The sequence below is a fragment of the Arachis ipaensis genome, chromosome B05 (assembly GCF_000816755.2).
Source record: "Arachis ipaensis cultivar K30076 chromosome B05, Araip1.1, whole genome shotgun sequence".
NCBI classification, from domain to species: Eukaryota; Viridiplantae; Streptophyta; class Magnoliopsida; order Fabales; family Fabaceae; genus Arachis; species Arachis ipaensis.
In genome coordinates this window covers 109,225,544-109,233,018 of record NC_029789.2, presented here as the reverse complement: position 1 = coordinate 109,233,018, position 7,475 = coordinate 109,225,544, and positions in this window count along the sequence as shown.

The window sequence follows — 7,475 nt, the reverse complement described above, 5'->3', positions numbered from 1 at the left end:
CTGCAGCTTGTAATGTATAAATACAATGATGACAGGGTATATTTGTTTCCATCTTCATTCTCCAGAACATGATTCGTGATTTCTTATCGTAGCATTAACCTAGAACCTCCCCTTGCTCAGTGCTAGAAAACCCCAATCCGATCATTGTGTTATTTTGTCCAAGAATGTTCAAAATACAAGACGGACTCCTCACAATCACATACATGCAACTAACTTCTTTTAACCCCTCCGATCATTGTACATGCAACTAACTTCTTTTAACTACCTGATATTTCATTAAAATCACTGTAACAACTAATTTAACTCGTAGCTTAAGTAATTCTTGGCCTAACTTGACCCTTTGTCGTGTTCACTTTAGGCTAGAAATTTTTGCTTCATGCTGAATTGATGAATTCCGATGGTCGGGGAACACTTCATCACACACTCATGGATAGTCTCAAGTGTTTTTTTAAATTGCGGCCATGGTGGTGCCATAGCGTTACGGCATAGCAGTTTTTGGGCTAACCTCCATTTTTAAGTGTGGCATTGCAGAAACAGTGTTGGGCAAATGGTGGTGCAATTGCGCCATTGTGGTAGCCCCATGGTGGTCTAATACAACTGGACAATTGGTATGGGAAAATGGCAGGGTGTTTTTGGATTTTGTTTTTTTTAATGGTTAAGCCTTAATAACTTAAGAGTATTGACAAAATTCTGTTCAAACCTGCAATGATAAAATAGTGGAGCAAGCATCATATGAAAGGGAGGCTTTGAAAGGACAGAAAAAAAGACAGTTGAGGATGAAAAACTTTTATTACCTTTATCATTACTATTATCCATATATATACAAGAATATTAAACACCCTAACTCTAGTAAACATACTCTATCTAACCATCTATATACACCAGAGTACCTCAGGAGTACTTAAGAAGTACCTAATTAACAAGATAAAATACTATTTAATATATAACTTCAATTACATCCCGTTCAAGCTGGGGTACATGAAAATTGATGAGACCCAGTATGTCATTACAAGAGAGAAGAAACTTTTAGGTGATCCAGTTTGTCATTACAAGAGAGGAAACTTTTAGGTGACAGTTACTTGGTTAGCATATCAACAACTTGGTTTGTTGACGAAACTGGAATGAGTTTAATCAGTCCTTCTTGAACTCTATCACGAATAGTATGACAGTCAATCTCTACATGCTTAGTCCTGGATTAGCAGCGATACGGAGAACGGATTGATTGTCACAGTAGATAACAGTAGGATGAGAGAGAGGTATTCTAAAGTCTTTCAACAAGTAAGAGAGCCACACTCCCTCACAAGTGGCAAGAGCCATAGTTCTATATTCAGCTTCAGTTGAGGAGCGAGTTACATGTGTTGTTTCTTACTTTGCCAACAAATCAATGACTTTTCAAGAAAGAAACAAAATTCAGATACTGAAAGTCTAGTGTCTGGACAAGCTCCTCAATCTGAGTCAGAGAAAGCAGCGAGTGTGAGATTGTTGGAGGTGAAAAATAACACTCCCTTGGCCGGAGCACCTTTAAGATATCGAAGTACATGCAAAGCGGCTTGGAAATGTTTTGTTGTGGCACAATCTAAAAACTGACTAAGCTTGCCACTGCGAAGCATATATCTGGCCATGTATTGGTGAGGTAAATTAAACGTCCAATTAGCCATCTATAAGTTGCAATATCATCAAGAGGAGTTCCTGAAGATTTAGATAGAGGAGTTGTATAATCTATTGGCGTGGAGGCTAGTTTTGTATTCATCAACCCAAGCTTATCAAGCAAATCAAGTGTATATTTGCGTTGATACATGGCAATGCCCGGCTGACTTCTGCCAATTTCCAAACCAAGAAAAAATTTTAATTTGCCAAGATCCTTAATTTTAAATTTGTTATCCAAGAGTTATTTAATCCTTGCAATTTTTCTCCAATCATCTCGTGCTAAAACTAGGTCATCTACATAAACAAGGATACATGTGAAGTCTGAATCAGATAGTTTAGTGAATAAACAACTGTCTGATTTTGATTGAGTATATCCATCTTCAACGAGAACACAACATAACTTCTTATGCCACTAGCTACTAGCCTGTTTCAAGCCATATAATGATTTTTCCAACTTACAAACTGAACCAGCTGCCAATCCTAATGGAGGTTTCATATACACATCTCCATGGAGAAAAGCAAAATTGACGTCTAACTAGTGGACATACCATCCTTTAGTAGCAGCAATAGCCAAAAGCATTCTTAAAGTAGTGAGTTTGATGACTGGACTAAAGGTATCAAAATAGTCAAAACCTGCAGTTTGAGTGAAGCCTCTTGTAATGAACCTTGCCTTGTGACGTTCTACCTCACCATTGGGTTTGAACTTGATCTTGAAAATCCATTTGCAACTGATTGCCTTCTTACAAAAAGGAAGAGAAGTCAGTTTTCATGTTTTATTCTCCTCAAGAGCATTCAATTCAGTACTTATTGCCTTATGCCAGGAATCATAGAGGATGACCTCTTCATAACTTCTTAGTTTTGTGGTGGAGGATATAGCATCTGAAAAAATTTTATGCCTTATTGACAATGTGTTGTAAGATACATAGTCAGATATTGGATACATCACTTCAAAGGAAGTTGGAGATTGCTGAGCCAAAATATTGACTTACATGCAATGATACTCTTAAAAATAGGATGGTTGTTTTCTTTGCCTACATGATCTTCTAAGTTCATTATCATCAGATGTGCTGTTTGGATTATTTAATGATGCAGTAGGATTCAAATTATTTGCTTCAAAAATGGAAGACTGGCCAGAAGAAAAATCATGAGATGCAAGTTCAAGTGAGTGAGAATTAGGAGAGGATGGTGCATGAGAATTAGATGTAGGTGCATGAGGTTCAGAAACGAGAATTTCTTCATTACAATGCAAGTCTCTTGATGAATTATTTTTGAAATTAGAAAGAGTTTCAAAATTAACCAATTTATTTGATGTTTCACTACTGCTAAAAGGATCTGAATGAAAATTCATTTCAAGATGGGATGCATTAGAATTTTGAGAGTACATATTTTGAGAGACTTAATTTTTAGTGCCTAAAAATTGATCATTTGGAAACAAAATCTCTTTAAAAGGAAAATAGGATTCATAGAAAACACCATTTCAAGAAATAACAACTTCTTTGGTTTTAATATTAAGTGAAATATAGCCTTGTGTCCCTGATTTATATCCAAGAAAGACACACTTTTGTGCTCTTTGATCCAATTTCTTTCGATGAGCATATAAAGTAGAAGCAAAGGCTAAACAACCAAAAACCTTTAGAGATGTTAATTTTGGAATGTTGCCATTAAGAATTTGATATGGGCTATGTTTAAATGTAACTTGGGGTACTCTATTAATTATGTAAATAGCATGAGCCACTGCATAATGCCAAAAATAATTTGAAAGATTAGAAGCAAATATGAGAGCCCTAGCTACATTTAGAATATCTTGATGCTTTCTTTCAACAATTTCATTTTGCTGTGGTGGTTCCACACAACTTCTGTGATGTAAAATTCTTTTCTTTTGATAGAAAGAAGTCATAAAAAATTCCTGGCCATTATCAATTCTAATGGCTTTTACCATGATTCCCTTTTGTGTATAAAATTTTCAACAAAATTCTCTAAAAGAGAGCAACTTTCAGATTTATTTTTCATAAAGAAAATCCAAGTAAACCTACTCCTATCCACAACAATGGTTAAAAAATATCTATGGCCAGAAGTAGATGGTGTGGCAATAGCCCCCAAATGTCAGCATGAATTAAATCAGAAGGAAATTTAGATTTACTCAAACTATTAGAGATAGATAACCTCTTTTGTTTTGCAAAATGACATGGATCACATGGTACATCATTGTTTGAACATGAGATGAATGGATGCATTTTTTCTAATTGTTGTAATCTACTAAAAGAAATATGGCCTAACCTATAACGCCAAAGAACACTCCGTGAAGTGTGTGAAGTGTGTATGTCCTGTTCTTCTGTCATAATATTCAAAATCTTTTCTTCTAATTTGCTAAAGTTAACAGCCATCTTTGCTTGAGTATTCATTGATCAGCAATTCCAATCATCCTCAAGGTAGGCCACTCTTGAATCTCACAATTATGAGCATTGAACATAAAACAACAAGATAAGGCATTAGTAACTTCTAGAAATGAGATTACATTTAAAACTTGGTACATATAGAATCTCAGTCAAATAAAAATCAGCTGAAAAGAAAACTATTCCACATAAGGTTGTAACAGTCTGTGAACGGTTTGGCATGATAATTTTAACTGGATTAATATGTTTAATAGAATGAAATGTTTAAGACTATAATGAATGTGAGCAGTTGCTTCAGTATCTAAAATCCAATCTTGAAAATTCAATTCAAAACCAGAAAGAGAAATGAGATGAAATATAACGGCTGAAAGAGCATGAATGGTTGCCAAATTTTCATCATGAAGAGGTTCTTTATGTTGCTGTAATAGTGGAATAAGTGCTTCTTTCTGTCTATCCGAGAATATTCCATCCAAACTGATCTTGCCTTCATTTTGGATAACTGTGGGGTTGCATTCTGCATTACTCGCAACTACTACTAAATTCACTGAATTAGCTGAAAGAGGTACTCCATTAGAGTGATTTGGTTGCAGATGTGGTGGAAAGACATGCTTCTGGTAACATGTATCCCAAGTGACCTTGTTTTCCACAATAAAAGCAAAATTTGGGAGCTCCTCTAGTAATATCTCTGCCACCTTTACCACGCCCTCTTCCTCTTTTTCTGACATTGTTGGCCCCAAATTGGCCTTTTCACCTCCAGTATTGACAGATTTGGCATTGCCTTGGCTAATCTGGTATCGCTCTCTTTCACCTATAAATTTAATGTGAACAGCATTCACTAACATTCTAGAATCTGGTTCAATGAGATGCATCATTTGTCTCTCTTGTTGAAGAAGTAAAGAAAAAACAGTATTCACCTCTAAGAAAACGAATCATATAAGACTACAACCTATATTGCCTCATTATGTATAATCCACAGCTACAATTACTCAAGCAAGTACAAATTGGTATGGGTCTGAATTCGTCTATTTCCTCTCAAATCCCTTTCAATTTTGTATAGTAAGAGGTGATGGATAACTCAACTTGCTTTGTGCTGAATAGATCTTCCTTAAGTTCAGCAATCCAAAATAGATCACCCTCATAAAATCGATGTTTGAGGTCCTTCCATAGTTCGTGTGCATTGTCGCACCACAGTACATTCTATAAAATTTCTAGACTCAATGATCCATGTAGCCACGATAGCACAAACGTGTTGTAACGGTCCCAAGTATCATATGAATCATTTGTTGGAACTAGTTTGAGTAACGTGCCATCAATGAATCTAATTTTATTCCTCGAATTTAGATAGATCAACGAAGATCTGGACCAGGTGTGGTAGGTATGGTAGTTCAATGTGGTCAATGGAGTGGTTGTGAGAGCGATTCCAGGTGTCTCACTTGAATGAAGGTAGTAACAACTTGAAGGATCCTGAAGAAGGTTGGTGTTAGATCTAGAAGTTGTTTGGAAAGCTTGAAAATGAGCCATCATCTTTGCAAAGTTCTGAAAATCTGAAACTTCTCATTCGTTGCCATTGATAAATAAATCAGACAGATCTACCTTTCACGAGCTACTCTCACTACAAATTCTCATATGTGGTGAAAGATTCACACTGCATCATGACAAAACTTTATTCAAATTTGCAGAGTTGAATGCTAAAACAGTGGATCAAGCACCATATGAGAGGCAGACTCTGAAAGGAGAGAAAAAGACAGTTGAAAAGCTTTATTACCTTTGTCATTACTATTATCCATATATATACAAGAACATTAGACACCCTAACCCTAATAAACATACTCTATCTAATACTTTACAAGTACCTAAAGAATACTTAATTAACAAGATAAAATACTATTTAATATATAATTTTAATTACAAGTATGATTCTAACCGTAGTTACGAAATGTAAAATAAAATTAACGGTAATTAAAGAATTCAAAATAACGAAATAACTTTGACTTTTTTGGATTGATTTTCTATTATTTTCCAAAAAAATCTCTTAATTTAATTGCTACTACTTTTAAAACTAATCATTTAAATGTCACTATTTTTTATGTGAATGACCCTTCAAAATCAAAAGCTCTTCGGTTTCAATGTTTTCGTGATTATTCATATAGTTTTTTTTCAATGTTTTCATGATTATTCATATAGTTTTTTATATGAAAAATTTCATGACTTTCCAATTCAAATGAATAAAATAAAAGAAATCATGAGCAGTTATATAGCTTTTCAGTTAGTCTCACTTCGGTTGAATTTATTACATTTTTTATGTTCCATCAGCCCGCAGCGCAGCAAAGAAGAGGCACGATGGGAAAAATATGGCCGGCCACAGCTGGCATGTGATGTTAGCGTTGAGCGATCAAGTTGTGATAAGACCTCTTTCGACCTGATCTTAGTGTTCACGGAATATCAAGAAAAAGAAAGAGGTTTCGGTCCTCTTGCATGCTGATAGACTTCAGGACTATAGACCAATTACTTTGCTGAATTTCATGATTATTCATATAGTTTTTTTCAATGTTTTCATGATTATTCATATAGTTGTTTATATGAATTACTTCAACAGCCGCCTAATATGAAAAAGAACTTAGCTCGTAAGTTATATCTCCATTAAAGAGATACTCTGCTATTGAGTACCCTGAGCTGAATTCCATTGGGTTAAAACATTCATGGATAAAACCCATTTTAGAAAATCTCGTAAACAAGGAATAATTGTTTTTTCTTCTGCAAATGTGCAAATTAGACCTAAAGTAAAAAACTTGAACATACCTATATTTTCAAGAGATGTGGCGTGGATCAATCTGTCCCTAATGCATGCTTCGGTAATTTGAAGTCTTTGGTGGTGGATACTGAATTTTTCTCGGACGTGATATCTAGGTAGCGTTTGTTTTGAGATACTGAAACAGAGACTGAGAGACTGAGACTCAGTATTATGTTTGTTGGTTCAGAGACTGGTACCAAAATTTCTGTCTTTGTCCCTAAAATTTTAGTATTTAAGTACCTCCAAAAAGTAGGGGAACAGGGGACTAAAATTTTTAGAGATGGAAACTGACACTTTAATAACATTTTATAACTAAAATATTCTCATTTCAATTAATTAATTTCAATTTTACCCTTTGTACAAATTAAATTAGAATTTCATTCTTGTTTTAATTTTTGTCTCCCACTTTGCACCAAACAGAATACTGAGATTTATTTCAATCTCTGTCTCTTAGTCTCTGTTTCTCAGTCTCAGTCTTTTCGTCTCTGTCTCTCCACCAAACGCTACTATTAGTTTAAGAAAAATATAGGGCCAACTCTAATAGTAGGCAACTCAACCAACTTCATTCTAATCTTGATTTTGAAATTTAAAAAATTCAGTTTTGTGCCCTTTTTATATTCATGTCATACAATTCTAAGTCACAA